This window comes from Somniosus microcephalus, chromosome 32 (genome assembly GCF_052327205.1).
Source record: "Somniosus microcephalus isolate GS21.2 chromosome 32, FLI_Smic_1.0, whole genome shotgun sequence".
Taxonomy (NCBI): domain Eukaryota; kingdom Metazoa; phylum Chordata; class Chondrichthyes; order Squaliformes; family Somniosidae; genus Somniosus; species Somniosus microcephalus.
Genome location: NC_141018.1, coordinates 33,245,378 through 33,272,449, shown reverse-complemented (window position 1 = coordinate 33,272,449; position 27,072 = coordinate 33,245,378). Strand labels below are relative to the sequence as shown.

Here is a 27,072-nt window from a genome sequence, read left to right as displayed (position 1 = left end):
TCGTCTAGCTTCTAATCTCTTTTACTTCTTTTGGTTCTTTTATTCTTTTGTCCGATCACAGCCCTGCCTTCGATCTAGTTCCTTTTCTCTCCAGTTTTGAAGAAGGGTCAAACCCGAAACGTCAACTCAAATTTCTCTCCACGGATGTTGCCTGACTTGCTGAGTTTTTCCAGCATTTTCTGTTGTTATTTCGGATTTCCAACATCTGCAGTATTTTGCTATCCCATTAAATGCTTACATTTCCCATAAGTTTCCTAAGTTCATGTACTTAGTCAGTGGCTTACTGGTAGCACTCTCATCTCTGGATCAGAAAGTTGTGGGTTTGAGTCCTGCTCCAGAGACTCCAGCACAAAAATCTGGGCTGATACTCCCAGTGCAGTGCTGAGGGAGTGCTGCACTGTCAGAGGTACTGTATTTCGGATGAGAGGTTAAACTGAGATGGATGTAAAAGATCCCATGGCACTATTTTGACCATGCAGACACTGCGACAACGGATGAACGGACACCGCACAACAATCGCCAGGCAGGAGTGTTCCCTCCCAGTCGGGGAACACTTCAGCATTCAAGGACATTCAGCCTCCGATCTTCGGGTAAGCATTCTCCAAGGCGGCCTTCGAGACACTCGACAACGCAAAATCATCGAGCAGAAACTGATAGCCAAGTTCCGCACCCATGAGAACGGCCTCAACCGGGATCTTGGGTTCATGTCACGCTACATGTAACCCCACCTGACGTAGAGTCATCCAGACTCGAGTCGTCGTTGGCTTGTTCTCGCTACACAGATGCGGCCAGGCCTGTGATTTCCATGTTTTTCATACAGACCCCAGCATCTGCAACATTTGACCCCTTGTGACCCCACCTCATTGTTCTTTAATGTAATGTTTTCCTGACTGACCTGTTTGGACACCATCCACACCTTTGATTGCTGTGATTATCTCTCTGCCGAGGTGTGATAAAGGGCAGTTAGAAAGATTACCTGTAATCATCTGGCAGTGTTCTCTGACTATATATGCTGTGCCTATATGCTTCTCTTCACTTCACCTGACGAAGGAGCAGCGCTCCGAAAGCTTGTGATTTCAAATAAAGCTGTTGGACTATAACCTGGTGTTGTGCGACTTCTCACATTTGTCCAACACCGGCATCTCCACATCATCACTATTTTGAAAAAGAGCAGGGGAGTTATTCCCTGGCCAATATTTAATCCCTCAATCAACATCACTAAAACCGATTATTTGGTCATTATCACATTGCTGTTTGTGGGAGCTTGCTATGCACAAATTGGCTGCTGTGTTTCCTACATTACAACAGTGACTGCACTTCAAAAAGTACTTCATTGGCTGTAAAGCACTTTGGGACGTGAAAGGCGCTGTAGAAATGTAAATCTTTCTATTTTCTTTTACTATTGATCTGCCAAGCACTTAAGCTCCAAGCCTGCTCTCCTCCACCGCCCCCTCACGCCGGACTCCCGCTGTGCACCACGTGACTGTAGTTCTTTTGGCGGCCTGCCTCTGCGCTTTCAAACGGGGGTCAAAGGGTCCCGCGAACTACAACTCCCGGCAGGCTTTGCGACAGAGCCTCAGGGAGGGAAAAGAAAACGACAAATCGCGGTTCCACCGCTGCCGTCAAAGAATCCGGCGACACTTTCAAAGCGCGGCGCTTTATAAGTGGGAAAAAAATTTTTAAAAAATGTATTCCTCTCCGCCTGAATTTAAAATGATGTCATTGGACCGAAAGCAAAATTTTTTGTTGAAAGTATTTTTTTGCGCGTGTGTGTGTGTGAGGCGAAGTTGAAAGTAGTCCCGTCACACACGCACACTTAGCATGGCGCGGAGCGCTTTGTCGGCCGCGGCCTGGGTGAAGCGGCGCTGGAGGGATTCACGCCATTTTGTTCATTTGTGGAACCCCCCCCTCTAAGGAGCAGAGTGCAGCCAATAGTTGGAGGCGGCTCTTGGTCAGGTCAGTGTGGGTGAAGATGCAAGGGGCAGTCGGCTGCTCAGCAATGTCCTTTGCTAATTTATATTCGACTCTTATGAAAACCTTAGCTGCTTTTATTTATTTTTTCTAAAAAAAAATCACCTCATTAGTTTAAGAGCCTAAGAAAAGAGGCAAGTTTGAGCCAAAAAAAAATCATCAAATTTCAGCCCCCTACCCAAAAAAAAATTGATTTTTGCCTAAAAGATGATTACATTGCATTGTCAAAAGGAAGACTTGCATTTCGACAGCGCCTTTCACGACCACCGGACGTCCCGAAGCGCTTTACAGCCAACAAGTACTTTTTGAAGTGTAGTCACTGTTGTAATGTAGGAAACGCGGTAGCCAATTTGCGCACAGCAAGCTCCCGCAAACAGCAATGTGATAATGATCGGATAATCTGGTTTTTAGTGATGTTGGTTGAGGGATGAATATTGGCCCAGGACTCCCCTGCTTAATATGAGTTATGTTTGTTGCTTTATACTCCACTAGTCTGACACTTGGCTCTGCTAGCCACACACTTGTTTTCCCCCATCAGTCTACAAGGGTTGCTGGGTGCAACACCTGGTGGAAGTCTAATGTCTCAATACCTTCATGAAATTGAAGTCTGGCTTACCACTAGCCCCCGTTCTTGGTGTGGCAGTCTGGAATGTTGCCTTGTTGCTTGCATTTCAACATAGAAACATAGAAGATAGGAGCAGGAGTAGGCCATTCGGCCCCTCGAGCCTGTTCCGCCATTCAATGAGATCATGGCTGATCAACATCTTGAAAGTCTGGTGTTGGATTGCTGTTTTTTTAATCTAATTGGAATTACCCTCCATAGTCTGGACCTTGTCTTGCGATGAATTTGGGAGGTAGCAAATGTAGATGGGCACTGTGCCTGGATCTGCAGCAAACATATACATGCTATTGGTTGGGTAAGAAATAGCAGCATTGGCTAAACCAGTGTTGTCCAGTATGTTAGCCAGATGTGTTCTCGTTGCCTTTTTGATTATTAAATAAAAAATGAATAATAAGACACTGTCATTGGGCATGTGACCTCAATATTCATGGAGTATGCATGTGCACTTTAATCTTTTGTGTGTTTGTTGGCAAAGTGGTTAAGACAAAAAGCGGAGTGTGCAAGTGCTGTTTGATTGTTGTGAGTGCTTTACTTCCTTGGTTACTGAATGGTGTTCAGTAAATATACGCATGTGAAGTACATTTACCTGAATTGTGTGAGTGCATGCAAGATGTTTTCTACTAAAATTAGTGAATGATATAAGTGTTCAAAATTACAAAGGTTTGGACAGATTGGTTCCAAGTAAGCATTTTCTGCCATGTACTGAATTTTAGCAAAGGTGGTCATTATTTACAAATTAAGGACCGCAAAAGAAAATAGGAAATGCGGGAGGAACATTTTTTTTTACTACAAGGGTGGTAAGTATGTGGAACAGACTACCAGCATAGCTGGTGAGTCAAGAAACCTTAATGGGTTTCAAGAAGGAACGAGACAGATTCATGTCAACAAATGGTATTTAGGGTTATTAGAAATTAACCAAGGGAATGCTGTGGCTAGGTGGACTAGATGGACTAAAGGTCTTCCGCCTGAACGTTGCTATGTAAAATTAGCTCCACATTCCACTGTTGCCAAAAATATGTGAATTTAAAAAAAAAACTACTTTACAGTTCCTGTCAACTTCATTTTTAATGAGCTGGAAGGTTTTTAGAGTGATTCTTTATTTTGAGCTACCATCGAAAGCGTTTACATTGATTGTTCGACGGCTCTTTGAGTTGGTGCATTGTGTGAGCTGTACAGACCAAATTCAATCACTTTTCTGTGCTGGGTTAGTCAGTCTTGGCCGTTGTGGCAGTTCTGTGCAACAGTTGGGAGTCGTATCGACAAACTGGGCAGGTCAACATTTCTATTCATTGAAAGTGCGTCAGACGTACGTTGGGTAAGTACATGATTGGGCTTTGATGTGACGCTTGCTTTAATAAATACTGCTGACAGCACTTGCTGCCAATGACAGTGGGCTGCTTGGCCAGGGCACTGGAAGGCTGCTGGTGTCTATGGCACTGGACTCCAGCATAAGCTAATTGCTATGGGAGAAAAGTATGGGGAGAAAACTGGAGTAGAAAATTGCGCACACATACTGTCGTTTACTGTGCGTCAGAGGAAAGAACAAAGCCAGTGTGATAGATCAGGACTGCAGTGGTTTCTGGATCTTGCTGCCTGCTATGTCGGTCTGCTCACAGTATGTAGCTCTTTGCCATTTCCACTGCATTACAGCAAAACCACAGATTTCATTGTCCCCGAGTAGATATTCTTGTGGGTCAATATTTTTCATCCATGTTCTTTGCAACAACTGAGATCTTGACTCTCGTACCCCATTTAGATTGCAGTGCTGCTTTTGCCTGCTATGTTGTAATATAAAATTAGACAGTAAGTGCCTCCAGAGGGTGGGAACGACACCTTGCAGGGCAATTTAATTTCCTGCATCTCTGAGCAAATCGCTGGCAATGATAAAAGTTGCCACTGCCGCCACTTGCTTTGGTGACTGTTGTTTTATTTTGTCTGAGATTGAAATTCTGTAGGAGACGGTATTCTGAAGTTGAGGTTTTTTTTTGGATGTGTTAGTCTTCTTAGGCAGTCCCTCGGAACCGAGGATGACTTGCTTCCACACTAGAAATGAGTTCTCAGGTGACTGATGAGTCCAATGCGGGACCTGCAGTCTCTGTCACAGGTGGGGCAGACGGTGGTTGAAGGGACGGCTGGGTGGGGTGCTTGGGTTGACGTGCACTCCTTGCGCTTGGCTTCCGCTTGCTACCAGCGAAGTGACCCGAGGTGTTCGGCGCCTTCTTGGATGCTTCTCCTCCACTTTGTGCGGTCTTGGGCCAGGGATTCCCAGGTGTCGGTGGGGATGTTACACATTTTCAAGGAGGCTTTGAGGGTGTCCTTGAAGCGTTTCCTCTGCCCATCTGGGGCTCTCTTGCCGTGTCGGAGCTCCGAGTAGAGCGCTTGTTTTGGGAGTCTCGTATCGGGCATGCGGACGATGTGGCCCGTCCATCGGAGCTGATCGAGCGTGGTCAAAGCTTCGATGCTGGGGATGTTGGCCTGAGCAAGAACACTGATGTTGGTGCGCCTATCCTGCCAATGGATTTGCAGGATCTTGCGGAGGCAGCGTTGGTGGTACCTCTCCAGTGCTTTGAGGTGCCTGCTGTACATGGTCCATGTCTCTGAAGCATACAGGAGGGCGGGTATCACTGCTGCTCTGCAGACCATGAGCTTAGTGCTCCAGAGGGTGGGAATGACACCTTGCAGGGCGATTTAATTTCCTGCATCTCTGAGCAAAAGGCTGGCAATGATAAAAGTTGCCATTGCCACCACTTGCTTTGGTGACTTGTTTTATTTTGTCTGAGATTGAAATTCTGTAGGGGACAGTGTTCTGAAGTTGAGTTTTTTTTTTGGATGTGGTGGTACAGAATTGCAGGAACCCATTCTATGCCTGACCTTGGAGCTCTTGCTACCCACAACGCGAGGTCTCAGGTCAAAAAATGACTGCAAAAGAAAAAAATGATGGTTTGCTCTGGTGAATAAAATGATGCATTTCAAAATGTATCCAAAGCTGATGCAATATACCCAATTAATTTTCAGATTCAACAGTCTATTGATTGTTGAGTACAGTTGGTTAAACATTGAGTTTCCATAAAAACGGTCCTGAGTTTTGGCTGAACGCCAGTTCATTGTCTTGATGTCTTGCTGCATGAACAGCAGCTCAGTCAGATCACATTTCTGAGTAATGTGTACGTGAGTTGCCCAGCTAATAAAGTGAAGACCAAGGCCACATTTCATGTTATTCGAAGAGGGCATTAGTAATTTTCTGAAGAAGGGTTTCAACCTGAAACATTGACTCTATTTCTCTCTCCACAGATTGCCTGCTGAGTTTTTCCAGCGTCTTCGGTTGTTATTTTGGATTTCCAGCATCCGCAGTATTTTGCTATTGTATTAGTAATTTTCTGTTGGATTGCCTTGGAGTGACCAAAGTTGAATGGAATCTGTGGTTCAGGTTGAAGCACAGTGCAATTGCAGTGAGCCATTCGTGACATTTTCACGTTGGTGCTAGGGCCCTGGGAAATCAGCGAGCAAGTGGAGGCATATGCTGTCCAGTTGCTATTGGGTCCATTAGAGAACTAATAGGAAGCACTATATTTTCTGCACTTTCCGCAGCTACTTTTGGAACCTAAAGAAAGATTGGACTCTGGGCATTGTTTGAGGCATGCACTTTGATTCTTTTGCAAGCTTCTGAGTTAGATGGGTAATAGGGCTGCCAGCTCCTGAAACAAAGTTTGTGGGTTCATTTGGGTCAGTGGCCAGGAAGGCCTAGTGTGTCAGAGGCGGGAATACCTGATGGTGCACTAAAGACAATGTCTTTTGGTATGTACTCTGGGGATGTGTCTGCCAAATTATTCTGGCCTGAATTCAGGATGTATCTAAAGAAGGAAAGAAAGACTTGCATTTATATAGCGCCTTTCATGACCTGAGACTGTCCCAAGTGTAGCCACTGTTGTGATGTAGGGAAGACAGCAGCCAAATCGCGCCAAGCAAGGTCCAGATAATCTGTTTGTGATGTTGGTTGAAGGATAAATATTGGTCAGGACACAGGCGGAGACCCCTGCTCTTCAAAATAGTGCCATGGGATCTTTTACATCCACCTGAGAGGGCAGACGGGGCCTCGGTTCAACGTCTTATCCGCAAGACAACGCCTCCGACAGCGCAGCACTCCCGCAGTACTGCACTGGAGTGTCAGCCTAGATTTTGTGCTCAAGTCTCTGGAGTGAGACATGAACCCACAACCTTCTGACTCAGGTGAGAGAGAGAGTGCTGCCCACTGAGCCACGGCTGACACCCATACAGTGAGCCTGGTACAGTCAGTGGTATTTTACTGCCAGTGTTATGTCAATAGAACTTGCTCTGTTTCTGATCTTGATAACTATTAGCAGTTGTACAATACAATGGTGTAATGAAGTTGCTCAGTACCAAATTTCTGTTTTTCCCCCCAAAGAAGCTGATGTGCATCTCAACAGCTTAATGGGTAATTACACTTCCCGGTATAGGGACTGAGGTTACAGGTTCAAGCCCTGATCTGTGCTGAGTTAGTTAACTTTACATGGGGCTGTGGGTTGGGTGCTACAATTGCCCTCAGTGCCCCTAGCTAGGAAAGGAAAGGTCTCCTACATTCTCAAACGTACATGTTTGGACATTGAGTGAGTACGGGAATAGACCCTGCTGCGATGACCCCCCACGATAAAATTGCAGACCAACACTGTTTGACTGACGCATGATAAATAGCCACTTTGGAGCTACACATTGTACAGCTACCGTGTTTGTGGAATTGATAGTTGGCACCTTCAGGAACAAAAGTTGGGAGGGGAGAGAGAGAATGAGTTTAGTCTATAAATGTAATTTTTTTTTTAAAAAGGATGTCTGCCAATAGGTGGCACTAGCATAGTTAGTGTCAATGTTGCCCGTAATTTTTTATGGGGTGTGCCGTCCCTTTGATGGGCTACGCAGCCCATTCAAAATTTCGTGCATGTGCAAAATCTTCCATTCAAAAGCCAGTCCTGGGATGCGTGGGACCTCCAGATGGCCGCACAGCTTAACGGAAACGTTAGTTACTGTATGCATATATCATATAAAAAAAACTCTGTGTGTGTGTGTATATTTAATATTAGTACTTACAAAGTATTCTAAAGGCCCTTGGCAAGAACATTGTTAGTGCACCAGCATTTTGATACGTAGATGCCAGAACACACACCACCTTCTAGATCTAATGCAGTCGACTTGACTTAATTTAGTAATTTAATTCACATTATCTGCTAATTCCTTTTTGGCACTAAATTAATATTTTCCTGCGTCACTTACGTTGCTTAATTGAACTTACTGGATAATTCAATATTTTTTAGTAAAGAAAAACCTTTGCATTATCAAGTGATTAATGGAAATTTTTCTGTAGCTTACTATCTAAAATGTTGGTAATAAATAATCCACAAACTCCAATTATTGCCACTCTTAAAAGCGCAGGCTCACTACTTCATGGGCTTCAGTCAATCTCATCCAAATGATTATCTTTCATGTGGGAGCTTTGAGGGTGTCGGGAAGCTATTCGGCTGCAGGAGATTTTACAGCTGGGCCCAATGTCCTTCAAACACAAAGTCCACACACATGTATTTCCAGTAAAGGTTGCCAGCAGTGGTCCGGAGCAGGAATCCTGCCATTTTTCTTGCCCTTCATAATCCAGGGGTGTTGAGGCCAATTGCAACACCTCTACCACTCGGCATGAGAGGGCTGGATGGCCCAATTCTGTTCCTCTGTAACCAACTCAGAGCAGACATGGGATCCAACCTGGAAGCCTTGTGGTCTGTACAGCTCAGCTGCTCATTGGGTAAGATCGCTGAGCCATGAGCGAGGACTCTGTGGGGGAAAAATTCAGTTGTTTGCGCCTCCCGTTAGCGCCTTAAGAGGGCGCTAATGGGGCGCAAAGCAACTAGCGCCCGGGCGCGGCGATGTTTCTGCCGCTCGTAAAATTAACTAGACATTTTGCGGCGGCGCTAAACACTACCGCCACGATCTCCTGCGCCGGCAGATTGTGACGTCAGTCGAGTGCGCAACGCCCCGTTAGCGCCCCGGACCGGATATTGAGTGGCGCCCCCTGTCTTACCGCCTGCCGCTAGCAATGACAGGTAGAGGGGAGTGTTACGCTGTCAAAGGGGCTGGGGGAGCGCTATTTAAAGGCGACCGCTTCCTGCCTTTTTTTGTTGGTGACATTTTTGTACCACGCAGTCAGAGAGAGAGAGAGAGACTTCTGGAGAGATTCAATGCTGTGTGAAGGAGTTTTGGGGACTGAGCAGCACTTTGCAGGTTTATTTTGATTTGCCCTTCCTTGCTTCGCCAGCGCTCTGAGGTAGCGCCTCGCTCCTCAGCCTTTGCGCCTTAAGACAGGTGTGAAGCGCCTGATTTAGCGCTCCAATCACCTCCAGGGGCGATAAAAGCCAAGTTTGCCGTCGGAGGCGATAATTAGCGCCAGGCGCTAAACTTTGCGCACGGCCGATAATGGCGCCCCAAACGGGGCGATACCGAATTTTTCCCCCCCATAACTCTTCTCTCTCAAGCTTCAGTGTCATGAGGCACAAAGAGAACAGCCAATCACAATCTGAAATAGGTTGGCTGATGTCAATAAATATTTTCACTGGGGTGTTCATTTATACACACATTCATTATCTACTGTATGTTGCAAAATACTGAGCAGAATCTGGCATTATTTATAAGACCACTATCCAATCTTGGGGTTTGCATTATGAAGACAAACTGCTTGCATTTCACGCTTGGTTCATAATGTTGCCTGAAAACTGTCTCCCTCAATTGGATTACTGTCTTGCATCTTGAGAGAAGTTCAATATGCATGTGTAGCGAGTAACTGAATTGGTCTCACTGTATTTGCAAAGTAGTCTTAAATTAAATCATCTATCAAAAGTGGTTCTTGGTCCTTTGAACCTTCTCATACACCTTTCATTGAGTCTTGAATGGCCAGATATATGTAGTTACTCTACCAGGATCGACTGTCCTTTTATAGATGCTTTCAAAAGCTTGATGGTGTGGGCTCCCCCAGTGTTCAGCCTGTTAAGACACCAAATAGCTGAGCCGTACAGACCAGGACGGTCCTAGGTTCAATCCCTAATCTGTGCTGGAGTAGCCGATCAGGGCTGGAGGAGCCATCGGTGTGCAACAATTAGCCACGGCCCAGCCAGTAGAAGTTCCCATTCTTGGTCACTAAGCAGCGACATTTGCAGGAAGTGCACGCGTGGGCCTTGGCTAAGAACGGGGTGATGCCCTCGTCGGTTGGCTAGCCTGCGAACACTCCCTATCTAGGCTGGCACGATGAAATATCAGAAGTGCCTGTACAACTGTACCTCCGCTTGAATCAGCTACTTTGGCATTTCTGCCATGGCTGTGATCAGCAAACACAGTACAGACCAGAGCATAAACTGGGGACTTTTTCATCCCTAACACCAGGAGATATCCTTACCTACTAGGCCATCAGGGACTTTAAACCTTTTCAAAATAGGTTTTATAAGATATTTCTTTGCTTTTCGGTTTCTTTGACACTACAGCACTAACTTGCCATCCTTTTTACCTTGACTTCTGTGATTTATATTTTCCGTCCATTCTGTATTTCTTTCCGCCAGCAGCCTGTTTGATGAACCACCCCAGCTCTGTCTCGTTCTCAAATTGTTGCTCAGTCATGTGTAACAGCAGTCTGTTCACCCATACCAAACTTGAAGTGAAGGCAGTGAAAAGAACAGCAAATTAGAAGGGGTGGGCGGTGGCGGCAGGAAGCAAAAAGAGTTGTATGAACCATAAAGTTAAATGGATGAGTTGTCCAGAGCATTGACAAAAAGGGACGAGCTACAGGAATAGATTCAGTGAGAAACAGCTGGAGAAAAAATGACTCTTGTGATGAAAGAAACAAAATAGTCACCAATAGAAGCTAAACAACAAAACCTCTGTGACCAGAAACATTCCTGATAGATTTACAAACTTGACTGTACTTTTCTCCCGAAGCTTATGGTCAGCCTGTATCACTAAGTGATTGTCCGATTATAGTGGAGTAATTGCAAGATGTCCAGAAAGCAGTTACAATGGCACGGTTTTCCTGTACAGCTTCAGTGTCCATTCCAACTGGCTGCTGATTCCTTTTGGGCAGTTCAGGCTATACAATTGTACTGTAGCCATGCTGGGACTGGTAAAAACATTTTCTTACGAGCAGTTCTACCAGACTGTAGATGGTGCACAGATCGAGTCTGCTGTGTTTTTAAAGTAAAACCCAAGACCCTTTGAGCACTAAAATCAAAAATCTAAACTAGTTACAGAATAATGGATAGCTGGTAGTGGCTATAAAGCAGAATCCTGCACAAAGTGTCCGACATTATAAACTGGCGTGAAGCACAAAATAAGATTACAGGCCCATCAATTTACTTTGCTTATCCCCTGAAGGGGCTCACTGTTTCATGGGTGACAACAATGATCCAGTACCTCATCTGTTCTTCAGGTGAGAGCTTAGATGGCAAATGTCAGCAGGTTATTTAATCATAAGGGTATCACAACCAAGCCTGTGCTGTTTTCACCTTTTATCCACACACACACTGCAGTTTTGCACTGTATTACAGTAAGGAACAGTTGTCAGTGTTGGCTCGATGATAGCACTTTGTATCTGAGCCAAGAGGTTGTGGATTCAAGCCCGACTCCAGGACTTGAGCGCATAATTCTAGGCTAACACTTCAGTGCAGTACTGATGGTGCTGCTTTTTGCGAGGTGCTATCTTTTGGATGAGACGTTAAACCGAGGCCCCATTTGCCTTCCCAGGTGGGCGTAAAACTTCCCACAATCAGGTTAACATCAGTTGTGAGGACGTTACTGGAATCTTGTCATCAGGGACAGAATGAGTGAGCACTTGGTATGAGCTGATCAACGAGAGTCAGCAAGGATTTGTGGAGGGTAGGTCATGTCTGACTAATCTATTCAAATTTTTCGAGAATCAAATCAAATCAAATCAACTTTTATTGTCATTGTTAGTGCACAAGTGCAGTACAACGAAATGTAGGCTTGCGGCTCCCGAGAGTGTACATTTAGATTAAGACATTTAAACATTCAACATACATTTGGCTTGTAATATATTAACATAAACATAACCATAATAAAGTGCATTGGCAGATGTGCAGGCTTTAGAGTTTATTTGTGGAGTTCAGTAGGATGACAGCCCTGGGAAAGAAGCTGTTCCTAAATCTGGTTGTACGGGTGCGAATGCATCTGTAGCGTCTCCCAGATGGCAGGAGGGCAAACAGACTGTGGCTGGGGTGAGTAGGGTCTTTGATGATGGACCGTGACCTCCGTAGACAGCGTTTCTGGTATATGTGCTCTATGGTCGGTAGCCGGGTGCCGGTAATGTGTTGGGCAGTTTTGACTACCCGCTGCAGGGCTTTCCGGTCATAGTAGCTACAGCTGCCATACCATACTGTGATACAGTTTGTCAGGATGCTCTCTATTGTGCAGCGGTAAAAGTTAGAGAGGATCAGGGGTGACAGGTTACATCCCTTCAACCTCCTTAGGAAATATAGGCGCTGCTGGGCCGCCTTCACCAGAGAGGAGGTATTGAGGGACCAGGAGAGGTCTTCTGTAATGTGGACTCCGAGGAACTTAAAACTGTTAAACAGAGAAGATCACTGATATGGTGGATAGGGGAGTGTCTATGGATATTGTCTATACGGACTTCCAGAAATTTTTTGATATGGTTCCGTACAAGAGATTGTCAAAAATGAAAGTGCACAGAATTGGAGATAACTTTGTGACATGGGTTTGTAATTGGTTGAGAGGTAGGAGACAGAGAATAGGGATAAAGGGGAACATTCTCTGATTGGTAGGATGTGACAAGTGGTTCCCAAGGGTCAGTATTGGGGCCTTAGCTTTTCACCATATATTAATTGGATGAAGGAATAGAGAGTTTTATATCCAAGTTTGCAGATGACATTAAGTTAGGAGGCACCGTAAGTTGTGTCGATGGAAGCAGTAAGTTACAAAGGAACATAGACATGCTAAGTGAGTGGGCAAAACTGGCCAATGGAGTTCAGTGTGGGGAAGTGAGAGGTTTGGATCTGAGAGAGAGAAATCAGAATTTCTTCTTTAATGGTGAGAGACTAGGTGTAAAGTGATTTAGGTGCCCGTGTACACACATCACTAAAAGCTAGTGTACAGGTACAAAAAACTATCAAAATGCCTAATGGAATGTTGGTCTTCATCTCAAGGTGGTTGAAATACAAACGTGAGGAAGTGATGCTTCGGTTGTACAGAACCCATCTGGAGTACTGCATTCAGTTTTGGGCAACGGACCTCAAGAAAGATGCACTGGTCTTTGAGGTGTACAGTCCAGAAAAAAAAAATACTGGGGGGCTTAAAGGATTAAATTATGAGTATAGATTGCATACACCTGGTTTGTATTCCCTGGAGTTTAAATGGTCAAGGGGTGATCTAATCAAGGTGTTTGAAATGATAAAGGGATTCAATAGGTTAGATACAGAGAAACTGTTTCCTCTGGTGGGGAAATCCAGAACAAGATCTTCATCTTAAAATTAGAGCTAGGCCAAATAGGAGTGAAATAGGGCTGATACCTGGGATGGCAGGAATGACGTATGAGGAGAGATTGGGTCGATTGGGCTTCTACTCGCTGGAGTTTAGAAGAATGAGAGGGGATCTCATTGAAACTTATAAAATTCTAACAGGACTAGACAGACTAGATGCAGGAAGGATGTTCCCGATGGTCGGGGAGTCCAGAACCAGGGGTCACAGTCTCAGGATAAGGGGTAGGCCATTTAGGACAGAGATGAGGAGGAATTTCTTCACCCAGAGAGTGGTGAACCTGTGAACCACAGAAGGCAGTAGAGGCCAATTTATTAAATATATTCAAGAAGGAGTTGGATATATTTCTTAAGGCTAAAGGGATCAAGGGGTATGGGGAGAAGGCAGGGACAGGGTACTGACTTTGGATGATCAGCCATGATCGCATTGAATGGCGGAGCAGACTCAAGGGGCCGAATGGCCTACTCCTGCCTTCTATGTGTCTATGAAATCGGGAAGCATTTTTTCCTCACAAAGTGTAGTGGAAATCTAGAACTCCCCCCCAAAAGGCGCTGGATGCTGGGCCAATTGAAATTTTCAAGACTGAGATCAATAGATTTTTGTTGGGCAAAAGTATTAGGGATATGGAGAAAAGACAGGTCATTGGAGTTGAGGTACAGATCAGCCGTAGAATGGCGGAGCAGGCTCGAGGGGCCGAATGGCCTGTTCCTGTTCCTATGTAAAAGATCCTATTGCACTATTCATAGAAGAGTATGGAGTTCTGCTGGAGTCCTGGCCAATAACTATCCCTCAACGAACGCCACCGAAACAGAACTCCTGGTCATTCACCTCATTGCTGTTTGTGGCACCTTGCTGGGTGCAAATTGGCAACGGCATTTGCCTACACAACAGTGACTACACTTCAAACATAATTCATCGGCAGTAAGTACTTTGGGACATCCTGAGGATGGGGACAGGCACTATATAAATATAAATTTGTTTTTCCCCCTACCTCCCTATGTAAAGGGCAATTGTATCCTTCCCCGTTCTGCCTGACTGAGATGCTGAAAGCTAGGCACTTGGTCCAGAGGGAGAAAAAACAAGGAAGGAGGAGGTGCGGTGAGTCACCCTGGGGCCATTCTATTTCTGATTCTTTTTTTAAAAAGTGAATCAAACCTCATTCACAAATAAACCAGATGTATAATATTTGTAGCTAAATGTTCCCCAGTCGCCAGAAGAGTTTGGGATTGGATCGGCCGCTCGTTCGACACCGTGCCTGATTATAGTTTCCATTGACTTCAAGTAAAAATGAGAAGCTGATTCGATCCCAGTAGTTTCCCACTGGGTGGGTTAGATTAAAATCGACCCCCTAATCTTAAACCCCAGTCTTTAGAATACGCACTTTGCACAATGATTAGCTTAAAATATCTAAGTGCATTAAACAGGTTCCTTCTTCTGTCGTGTGGTAGTAGCAAAGCAAATCAGATGTCAGTATCTAAGTCAGATATCCAGGCCAAAGCTTCCGGTGTAACAGCGTGGATATCTTGTAGGCTGCCTGTGAATTTCCTCTGAGGACAGTGCTCAATGATGTGCTCCAGGGTCTGATTAGGAGCTCCACAGTCACATGATGGGGATGCTTTAATCTTCCACCTATGGAGAAGGTGGCAGCATCTACCATGACCGGTTCTGAGGCGGCTGATGGTTGTCCACTGTTTGCAAGGAAGGTTTGATCCTTCAGGTTGTACTGTGGGATCCTCTATAAGGAATCCATCCCGTATGTCGCAGTTCTTCCAAGCATTTTACCATCGGTCATCAAGGCTGAGGGGAGATCGCTGAAGGGCTTCGGCGACGGTCCAAAATGGCCTCCCAGATTCGAGACAGGTTGGTGATCGGTTGTTCAAGTCGGCCTGGATCGTGTCTTTGCAGGTGTAGCGGTTGTGTTCTCTGGAGACTGCATATTCGTGGCGTAGGTGTGGTGGTGCGATGTTTGCAAGCACGGGCAGCCAAGGTGTCGGTGTCGATAAAAGCGCACCGGTGATAATTCTCATAGAGAATTCAGCTGGACATCAACGGCTTTGACATGCGGACTTCATAGCCACACCAGAGAGCAGTACTCCGCTGTAGAGTACACCAGGGCGAGTAGCTGTACGGAGGGTTTGAGCGTCTGCTCCCCATGTGGATCCGGCAAGTTTCTGGATCAAGTTGACCCTACTCTTTATTTTCTTCCCAAGGTTCTGGAGATGCTGTCTATATGACAGGGTGCCGTCAAGCGTGACTCCTAAATAGGAGGGTTTTTTGGCATGGTTTTCCTCTGTGCCGCAAAAGGAGACTTTCAAAGCTTGGTTTGCTTGATGGGTGTTGAGGTGGAATGTCGAGGTGATGGTTTTTTGCGGGTTTGGCCGAAGTTGCCATCGGCGGAAGTTGGCCTCCAGCCTCTGTAAATCACTGGTCAGGGTCTCTTCAGTGATAGACAGATTCATGTTTTGTGTGGCCAAGGCAATGTCATCAGCGTATACGAACTTGCAGGGCTCTGTTTCGGCAGGTCACTGATGTAAACGTTGAATAACATGGGTGCCAGGACAGAACCCTGAGGGAGTCTGTTGTTCAGTGTCCTATATCTGCTCTTCCGGGTGTCAGAGTACACACTGGAGCGTCGGTTGCTAAGCATGGAGTTGAGAAGATGGATCGTTGTCCTGCAGGGTAAAATGGTGGAGAGCTTGAAAAGCAGTCCATGCTTCCATCCTGTGTCATACGCCGCTGACAGGTCCACGAGCGCTCCGGCGGTCTTGAGCCAGCGCTGGAAGCCTGCTTTGATGTGCGTTGTTAAAGTTACCACTTGGTCGCAGCAGTTACGGCCGCTCCGGAAGCCCGCTTGCTCCGTAGGAACAGGTTCCTCAAAAATACCATTACTCTGTAAATATTACAGTACATTAAATTATTAATATTTCATAAGCTCTCAGTATCCCTGAAGGAGAAATGGTTCCTGTTATGCTTTGCTAATGTGCTGTGTGATTGATGGGCTTCCTTGTTCTTGAGTGCCGTTCAATGTGAATTGAAAGTATAATTAGGATTACCTGTCAGAAAAGTAGCAAAAAGCAGTTTACTCTCTTTTTTTAACCAATTTCCAATCCTTTCCTCTCCTGAATTTGCTGACCCATAGTGGGGTATGGTTCTGTAGGCATCAGTCTCCCTTTGGCACCTAACACAGGGTTCCCGATCACACTCCACTAATGCCTACGTGAAGTGCAGGGTTGTGGGCATCAGGTGAGGGCAGGATTTGTCTTGGCTCTGGTGTTCGCTGTTGTCAGATAGCCCGCTGACGCTCATTATCTTGGCTCATACATGAATAATGGCCACCTTCATCGCTTAGGGTAGCATTATGTTAAATAATTATGGAGTAAACTTGTTGGCAATGTTCCCGTTAAGCTGCAGCAGTCTGGAGGTCCTGCACAGCCGGCTCACCAACTTTTAAATGGAAAAACTGTGCATGCGCGGAAATTTGAATGGGCCGTGCAGCCCGTTAAAGGGGATGCGCACCCAAAAAAATTAGAGGGAACGTTGCTTGTTCGTCCACTGCAATTGTTGCTACTTCAGAGTGGATAATCTAAAGAAGGATCTGATACTGGATCTGTTAAAATATGGCAATTTTAAACTGAAAAGCCTCCACTCGTCAGTGTACAGACGACAAAGGTCCGTCCGAGGTTCAATCGCTGACCTGCAACTAAGCTGATGATCTCCCCTCGGAAGCAACAGAGATGTAATTGGCTTCAGCACCCCTGGGCTGGGCCTGGGGCAGAACCCCGTAAGCTCCTGCACCTATGGCTAACAACAGCAACAACTTGCATTTATACAGCGCCTTTAACATAGCAAACCGTCCCAAGGCGCTTCACAGGAGCGTTATAAAATAAAATTTGACCCAGAGCCACAGAAGGAGATAATTAGGGCAGATGACCAAAAATGTGGTCAAAAAGGTAGGTTTTAAGGAGCATCTTAAAGGGTGAAAGAGAGGTGGAGAGGTTTAGGGAGGGAATTCCAGAGCTTAGGGCCTCGGCAGCTGAAGGTACGGCCACCATTGGTGGAGCGATTTAAAATCGGAGATTCTCAAGAGGCCGGAATTGAGTGCGGAGACCTCGGAGGGTTGTGGGGCTGGAGGAGATTAGAGATGGGGAGGGGTGAGGCCACGGAACAGCATCCAAAGAAGAGTCGGTGCCTTCGGGAGAGTAAAAGGGAAGAAATTGGGAAAACTCATTGAGCCAAAGGGCTTAACAGTTTTTTGTTGTTGTGTTAAATGGTATGCCTTTTCAATTTTGAGGCAGTTTACTGGATTGTATGCTCGCAGACCGAAGACTACAAGGTTGTCATTGGGTTCCAATTTCTTGACACAACCCTTGGGCATGTAGACACACCGTGGAGTTGAACATGCATATGTTCAGATATCAGTTAACTATAACACGAACTGTGCCAAACCCAGTAACAATCATTCCAGCCCCTTCAGTAAAGCACTTCATGATTTTGCTGCAGCTAAAAGTAGGCTCTATTCTCCAAGAAATCTTGAATTGTTGTTTGCAAATTAAGTGTTTAAGTAATACTTTGAAATTGGTGGAAAATACAGGCATAGACCTAGTGGGCCGAAAGGCCTGTTTCCGTGATGTAAATTCTATGTGTTCCCCTCCCATACATGGAAATCAATCCCAGTGTCACAGCAGTGGTAGAATATCATTTCAGTTCACATCGTGGATGCAGGAGCTTGCTGTGCATTGCTTTCTCCTGCCAGAAAATTGAAAAAATATATGCAGCAGGTAATGGAGTAAAACCAATCCTCGTGTGTGTGTGTATCAAGAAATGACACATGCAGGCATATGCTTCAGGGTCATGGTGCATCTCAGAGGGCTGAACAGTGATGAGTCATTCCAGCTTTGCTCCCATGGCATCAGACCCCCTTTGGGCTTATACTGTCTAATTTGTATGATATCCTGTCTATGTTAATTATTTCAACTGGTGTCAAATGCACTAAATGGTGTCAATGGCCTGCTTTTCCCTTTGGAAGCTGTAGGTCCTGTTTTTTGTACGGACTGATGGCTATCCCAAGCCCACCTGCAAGAATCTGGCCCCCAAATGGGAGTGTCACATACATCATGTTGGCGTGTCCACATTAAAATCAGTATTGGTCATTTCAGCTCATAATTTGGGGCAATAACGTAGTTAATGAGCGTCACGTATCAAATAACTTTGCAACTCCGTTTCTGTTAATCTGTTGCTTATCTAGTTATTGAGGGTGTTGGTAATCACAGCAGGCATTGAGTAGATGGCCTGGGTTTGATGTATTGTGGTCTGTCGTCACAACATGCTCTACATCTAGCATGTGTGTAGTTAGACTGCCTACAGCTCCAAAGCCGGGGTTCCTAATCTAGAGCTGTCTTTTGTCTCCACTAGTCCTATCACCATCTCGTCTCGTTTTGAATACCTCTTAATGTCTCTTCACTTCTCTTTTGTTCTCTCCCAGCCCCCATACTGGCCTTTTAATCTATTTCATTTCCTGTGCTTCTTTAGTCTTGACAAAGGGTTTTGACCCGAAACGTTAACTCTATTTTCTCTCCACGGATGTTGCCTGGCCTGCTGAGTTTTTCCAGCATTTTCTGTTGTTATTTCGGATTTCCAGCATCTGCAGTGTTTTGCTATCGTTCCCAAGTTCCATGCTTGTCCAGCAAACTAGCTGCGCCTCCTCTTTCTCACCCCTCCCCTCCCTGGCTTGATGGGTGTGTGAAGTACTTGATATGAATTCCCACCACAGCGCACCTGTTCACTGCTGCTACCAGTCCATTGGTAAATATTTAACAGCCATAAATAGCAGTGCAGTGCATTCCAGTGATGTGAGCCAGCAGAATCAGCTCATTCTTCACTGCTGCTGTATTGAAAGTACTTGTGCAGTGAAAACTTTTGTCCTGTTTGGTCCCTCCTTGTGCCATTCTCTTGCAGTGAGATTTGCACTGTTTTTGACCAGTTTCAGTACAAGCTATTGGAGCATTTCAACCTTTTAGTCACAATTATCTAGCACACGACTACATGGTTAGAAAATGCTGGCTCCTGTTTCGAACCCTTTAGATTATGGATGAAAAGAATAATTGATGCATCAGCGTGCGTTTTAGGCAGTATAAGTTCAGACAACTGAATCATGAGATGTGATTGCTACTTTCAGATGTTTATAACAAAGTGTTGAGATTACTGCCTTGAATTGATTTATTTTTGTTGCAATTTTCTTTTTCTCCATTTCTGCACCCTCCCCCAACTAAAGGTGCTGACCGGTGCCTCAGTGGCCAATTTTTGTATGTGGGCCTGAGCATGAATGTCGGACAGTTATTTAACTGCAGGGAGGATCACACAGCTGACCCCGTTGTCCACATACATGCACGTCAGCAGAGTCGCCCGATGCAGGTCAGGAGCAGGAACCTTGGCTGATTTTTTTCCTCATTACCTGAGAGATGCAGAGATGGATTGTAGCACCGCTATTGCCACCCTGGCTGCAATCAGCTAACTCAGAGTAGCGATCAAAGCTGGAATAATCCTTCTCGTGTTTTCTTCCTTGAAGATGGCCAATTATGTTTACCGGGGCAATGGCAGCCTGCTGGAACCTTACTCGGTTGGCACTCTTCACATGAGAGTCCAGAAGATGAGTTCAAAGTGGGAAGCATCTCATCAGATTCAGATCTTGTCTTAGTCTAATGTCCATACATGGAGGGGATCTCATCGAAACTTATAAAATTCTGACAGGTCTGGACAAACTAGATGCAGGAAGGATGTTCCCGATGGCGGGGGAGTCCAGAACCAGGGGCCACAGTCTAAGGATAAGGGGTAAGCCATTTAGGACTGAGATGAGGAAGAATTTCTTCACCCAGAGAGTGGTGAACCTGTGGAATTCTCTACCACAGAAGGCGGTTGAGGCCAAGTCTTTAAATATATTCAAGAAGGAGTTAGATATATTTCTTAGAGCTAAAGGTATCAAGGGATATGGGGAGAAGGCAGGTACGGGATACTGAGTTTGGATGATCAGCCATGATCTCATTGAATGGCGGAGCAGGCTCGAGGGGCCGAATGGCCTACTCCTGCTCCTATCTTCTATGTTACCCCCAGAGGTCGGTCATGTTGCTGTATCATGGAATTGCTCAGACAGTGACTCAGTGGGTAGCACCCTCGCCTCTGAGTCAGAAGGTTGTGGGTTCAAGTCCCGCTCTTGAGACTTGAGCACAAAAATCTAGGCTGACACTCCCAGTGCAATACTGAGGGAGTGCCGCACTGTCGGAGGTGCCGTCTTTCGGATGAGACGTTAAACCGAGGCCCCGCCTGCTCTCTCAGGTGGATGTAAAAGATCCCACTGCCACTATTTTGAAGAAGAGCCGGGGAGTGCTCCCTGGTGTCCTGGACAATATTTACCCTCCCATCAACATCACTAAAAGATTATCTGGTCATTATCACATTGCTGTATGTGGGAGCTTGCTGTGGGCAAATTGGCTGCCACGTTTCCTACATTACAACAGTGACTACGCTTCATAAAGTACTTCATTGGCTGTAAAGCACTTTGGGACGTCCGGTGGTCATGAAAGGCGCTGGAGAAATGAAAGTTTTTTTAACTTTTCCATGTCCTGTGAAAAGCAACCAACAAGATTGGAGGCTGTGGTTTATTACTGTAGCTGTTAACTTGGAGTTACCAGTCACTTCCACAGTAATGGCTGTCAATTCCCTGCTGACAATCCTTTTACTCATACAAGTCATATGTTTAGAAATATCTTTATTTTTGATATTGGGATTGATCTAACGATTTAAAGTGCTTGCCTCCAGTTTCCCTAGCCATGGAACCAGACTATTCAGTATTTGTGTGAATAAATCAGCTCTTTGAAAGAACAAATTCCATAGAAAATAGGGATGGAAAGAATTAAGTGTGGTGCCAGATAAACAAGAATTTAAGACAGACATACCCAACTGATAGAGTCAGCATTGGGCTCTTTTACTAAATATGGCTATTTAGTTCATTCTTGTGCCAAGGTACTCTTGTGATTCGCTGGCTCTCGGCTTCAGCCAGGCTCTTTGAGAAATATTTCAGTATTCCTTGGGAGAGATTCTCCTTTTAACCCCGTTTAATTGAACTGGCGTTTTAGAATAAAAGTCTTCTGAATCCAGCATTACCATCTTTCAGTTCCAGAAAGCCATTTCTCAGTTTTTTTCCCCTGACTGTGATGGTTTCTGTTCTGGCAGCATGCAATGAGGTCTGTGGCAGTGTGGATACATCCCAAAATAATTGTGGCCTTTTCACTTTCCACTGCTGTATTGGTTTATCCCTATTCTCTTCTCTCCTGAGGGTGATGACTCATGTTGAGATATGCTTTCATAGAAAGAAAGACTTTTATACATCCTTTCACAACCACCGGACGTCCCAAAGTGCTTCACAGCCAATGAAGTACTTTTTGAAGTGTAGTCACTGTTGTAATGTGGGAAACGTGGCAGCCAATTTGCGCACAGCAAGCTCCCGTAAACAGCAATGTGATAATGACCAGATAATCTGTGTTAGTGATGTTGATTGAGGGATAAATATTGGCCCCAGGACACCGGGGAATAACTCCCCTGCTCTTCTTTGAAATAGTGGCCGTGGGATTGTTTCGTCCGCCCGAGAGGGCAGACGGGGCCTCGGTTTAACGTCTCCTCTGACAGTGCGGCACTCCCTCAGTACTGCACTGGGATTGTCAGCCTAGATTTTTGTGCTCAATTCTCTGGAGTGGGACTTGAACTCAACCTTATAACTCAGAGGCGAGAGTGCTGTCCACTGAGCCACGGCTGACACTTAGTGCCGGCATCCTTGTGTTCCCCATGTGTGAGCCTAGACGGTGAGTTAAGACGATTCAATCGCGTGGGGCAATGCAGTGTGACCAGATGTTGCTTCACCTGGCATCCACTTTGCGATCAGGCACAGCAACTCTAGCTCACTCCCCCCTCTAACTTAGGGGCAGTGAGGCAAATTGTACTATCCTTTGTAACAACAGAAAATGCTGGAAAAACTCAGCAGGTCAGGCAACATCCGTGGAGAGAAATTTGAGTTGACGTTTCGGGTTTGACCCTTCTCCAACATCTGCAGTATTTTGCTATTGTACTATCCTTTGTGTTACCTTAGCTGAGATCAGCACTGTTTTGTTTTTATACCATCTAATTCAAGAGCCACTTTGGTCAGCAGTCTAGGAGAGCATGTTGCCTGCTAGCCATTCTTCTGAGAATATTGCAGAAGCTCATTTAATAAAGAAAGTTAGGCGAATATTAACCTTCAAAAAATGAGATACAATGTAAGCAAAGCCATAACGCTCCTCCCTTACTTTATATCCTTGATGATGTCGCTAAGCAACCCCCAGAACTGCCTTGCCGCTAGACACAACCTTGAAACAAAAGGTACAAATGTTTGTGTTTTTTTTTGTGAATGTCTTCCGTATGTGAGCTGCAAAATGCTAACTTCCCCTTCCTTCACATCTTAAGCACCGTAAAAGCCATAATGGGAATGGTTTAAACGTTGAAACTAGCCAACAGTTTACATAGCTGTGCAGAGTGAACTTTGTGTAGCTGAGTCTTTTATTTAGCTCTATTCTGTTACAAACCTTTTCCAGCATTTCCTCGTAGGGCTTGAGCTGACTGTTTGCTTTGGTGATGTCGGTCAGCCAGATGTTGAAACTGTATGGGAACCGAATTAAGAGCTCAGCATGGGAATGGGAAAAATGTTCTTCCTGCACTCTGAGCTATTTATTCCACACAAGACAGAGAAGGAATCGCATCAAAGACTACTACCCCCCACCTACCCCATCCATGTCGAATTGTATCAGTAAGTAGCTGTAACAAAGATGTCTCATTTAATGCATAGATTGATATACTGTTTCCCAGTCACTGCAATAAAATCATCTGTTTACAAAGTTTGAATACTTTGACCTCATTACTGTTCCAACCCTCAGCAGTCCAACATTCCCCAGGGTTTCGCATTTTGGATCTTTGTTTATTTTTTCTGGAGGCCCAAAGCAGGATAACATATCTGCAAATATCAGTCCTGGGAAACTGGCATTGTCTCTCTATTTCCCAATTCTTTATTTCTATTAAACATACTCTGGTCATGCACTGAGCATTAAATACAGCGTAAAGCTCCTTTTGCTGTTCCAGTCATGTATCTCACCCCCAACCTCATCAATTTAATATCCTATTTGCTGCACCACTCTGAATGACATTGTGCCCGTTCATGTGTCAGCCGTGGCTCAGTGGGAGGCACTCTTGCCTCTGAGTCAGGGTCGTGGGTTCAAGTCCCACTCCAGAGACCTGAGCACAATAATCTAGGCTGACACTCCAGCGCAGTACTGAGGGAGTGCCGCACTGTCGGAGGCGCCGTCTTTCGGATCAGACGTTAAACCGAGGCCCCGTCTGCTCTCTCGGGTGGACATAAAAGATCCCACGGCCACTATTTCGAAGAAGAGCTGGGGCGTTCTCCCTGGTGTCCTGGGCCAATATTTATTCCTCAATCAAGATAACAAAAACAGATTATCTGGTCATTATCACATTGCTGTTTGTGGGAGCTTGCTGTGCGCAATTCGCTGCCGAGTTTCCTACATTACAACACTGACCACACTTCAAAAAGTACTTCATTGACTGGAAAGCGCTTTGGGACGTCCTGAGGTGACGAAAGGCACTTTAGAAATGCAAGTCTTTTTTTTCTTACTAAGTTATGGGCAGTTACACAGCGTGGGCTGACCTGCACTTGGGACCTCATTGAGACTCTGTCCTTTTTCACTTGCAGAGGAAACCTTGAATCTATCAGTCTGGGATGGATTTGAACCCAGGCCACAGAACTGAAAAGGCAGTGTTCTAATCTGCAATGTTACCCATCCATTTGGCCAGTGGAAGATATTAAATGTATGTAGTCAAATCACTGCAGCAAAATCCTTTTGTCCCCGCACCCACGCTGATACTACAAAATCAGTAATTCAGATTGCCTCTTCGTTGTGCTACCATGGTTACCTGCCATCTGCTAACACAATCCAACAAATAGATTAGAAGTTCCAATCAGTTTTGCCTGATACTGCCGCTTTTTAAAAATTCATTCCTGGGATGTGGGCATCACTGGCAAGGCCAGCATTTATTGCCCATCCCTAGTTGCCCCTTGAGAAGGTGGTGGTGAGCCGCCTTCTTGAACCGCCGCAGTCCGTGTGGTGAAGGTGCTCCCACAGTGCTGTTAGGGAGGGAGTTCAAGAATTTTGCCCCAGCGACGATGAAGGATCGGCCGATATATTTCCAAGTCAGGATGGTGTGTGACTTGGAGGGAAACTTGGAGGTGGTGGTGTTCCCATGTGCCTGCTGCCCTTGTCCTTCTAGGTGGAAGAGGTCGCGGGTTTGGGAGGTGCTGCCGAAGAAGCCTTGGCGAGTTGCTGCAGTGCATCTTGTAGATGGTACAGACTGCAGCCACGGTGCGCCGGTGGTGGAGGGAGTGAATGTTTAAGGTGGTGGATGGGGTGCCAGTCAAGCGGGCTGCTTTGTCCTAGATGAGATCAGCTAACTAAGCACAGACTGGGGATGGAACCTCGGACTTTCCCAGCCTCTGACCTGCTCTTGTAGCCATGGTATTTATGTGGCTAATCCAGTTAAGTTTCTGGTCAATATGACCCCCAGGATGACCAGTGAAATGCATATCACTATGCACTACTTATGGTTAACTTTGTAAATAGATGATTTAATTTCAGTGACTAAGAAACAGTCAGTCCAGTACCAGCCTTGGTTTGTTGATAAATACATTGGTTCAAAGCTCGCATTATCTAAATGTCAGCTGTATTGTGATACAGTTCACCTACGTTCCTTTCCAGTAGAAGTCTCGGAACATGATGGAAAGATTGCCTTTTAAGCAACAGTTCTATCCAAGTACTCATCCTGGCACCTTACTGTACTTGGTTTCAATAGTTTCTTCCCCTTGCTCCCAAACTCAACATACACACTTCAAAACAGTACTGTGCATCATTCCCCGGGCTATAGACTGGCATGTGAAGGAGTGTAACCTGAGTTGACTTGTTCCTCTCATTTTGTTGGGTGCACTGAGCAATTGGAGTTGGTGCCGAAAGTTGTGGTCTATATAGTGGTAGTTGAGGACTACAGGAAGTGCTGTCATTACAAGAGCGTGAAAGATGGGCAGAAAGATGTTATCGGTTTGAAATTGAGGGTTCTGGTCACAGACTAAACTAGACTGAAGTTTGAGCGGTTCATATGGTCATTACGGCCTGTAACAGTGTTCCAGCAGTCCCTTTTCTGTTCCAGTTTTCGCTCTGTTTCTGCCCTCCTTTCCTGAACATAAGAAATAGGAGCAGAAAGTAGGCCCTTTGAGTCTGCCCCGCCATTCAATAAGACCATGACTGATTTTCTACCTCAACTCCACTTTCCCGCACTATCCCCATATCCCTTGGTTCCCTTGAAGGCCGTGACTCATGCCTAGGTAAATGCCACAGGTATCGATAGCCCTGCTATCTTTCCTCAAGCAACCATTCATAAGAACATAAGAATCAGGAGCAGGAGTCGGCCATGCAGCCTCTCGAGCCTGCTCCGCCATTCAATAAGATCAGGGCTGATCTTCGACCTCAACTCCACTTTCCCACCCGATCCCCATATCCCTTGATTCCCCTGGAGTCTAAAAATCTATCAATCTCAGCCTTGAATATACTCAACGACTGAGCATCCACAGCCCTTTAGGGCAGAGAATTCCAAAGATTCACCACCCTCTGAGTGAAGAAATTCCTCCTCATCTCAGTCCTAAATGGCCGACCCCTTATCCTGAGACTGTGACCCCTGGTTCTAGACTCTCCAGCCAGGGGGAAACAATCTCTCAGCATCTACCCTGTCAATCCCCCTCAGAATCTTATACATTTAATGAGATCACCTCTCATTCTTCTAAACTCCAGAGAGCACAGGCCCAGTCTACTTAATCTCTTCATAGGACAACCCTCTCATCCCAGGAATCAATCTAGTGAACCTTCGTTCCACCGCCTCTAAGGCAAGTATATCATCCCTCTGATAAGGAGACCAAAAACTGTGCACAGTACTCCAGGTGTGGTGTCACCAAAGCCCTGTACAATTGCAGCAAGACTTCCTTAGTCTTGTACTCCCAACTCCAAATTCAACTTTTATGAGTTTAGACAGTGAGAATTGGCAGGCTATTGAACAGTGATGGGGATCACAGTCGATCGAACCTACATCCAAAGATGTGCACAATCCAGCAAGGTTCACTAGGCAGTGATCTGAAGTAGCAACCTAGCTGAATTAATTTGTTTGTTTTTCTGTTTTACCCACCTTTCAAATTCAGAGATACTGGGACTATTTGTAGTATACCCCCTTTTCCTGCATCTCTAATTCCGATTGGTTAACTCAACACAGACCAGGATTGAATCTAGGGCCTTCGTAATCTGTATGTAATTTACCAGTGGTGGCATCGGGATAATCCCGTCTTTTTTTTTCTTTCTAATCTTTCCTTTTATGTTAGCAGGGAATTCAACCCCACGGGCAACGCAGCAAAGCCTGATCCTGTCATTTCCTGAGGTCCATCCTTGCAGATCTCTAGCATTGGTCGCTGGATAGTGACTAGCAGCGAGATTTCCCCCTGGTTTATATTGCTTTTCCTAACCCAGTGGATTGAGGGCAATTATAACACCCCAACTGCCACCATAACTGAAATCAGACAAGTCAACACAAAGCAGGGATTAAAGCTCTGGTCTCTATGACTCAGGGACATAATTGCAGCTGATATTCATTGTCCCAGCCGGGCGGAAATGGGGCGGTCGCGTTCGAAAAACTTACTGCCCCTTTCCCACACATGATGTTCCTGCCAGCATTTCTAGCCGGTCCTAGAAATGGGCAGCCAGCGAACCCATTGCCTGTTTCAAACAAGCACCTCATTAAGACATTCA

General features: G+C 45.5%; 1 protein-coding gene across 3 annotated transcripts in view; it reads left to right on the top strand.

Moving 5' to 3' along the window:
- The first annotated feature begins 1,849 nt into the window (after nucleotides 1–1,849).
- Nucleotides 1,850–27,072, top strand: part of hmg20a (high mobility group 20A) — a 60,804-nt gene continuing 35,581 nt past the window's right edge. The window contains exon 1 of one of the 3 annotated variants that reach the window (XM_085972335.1): nucleotides 1,850–1,956. The gene's annotated coding sequence lies outside the window, so the exon portion shown is untranslated. The remainder of the gene's footprint in view (nucleotides 1,957–27,072) is intronic. The other 2 variants (XM_085972336.1, XM_085972333.1) reach the window with 2 other exon arrangements.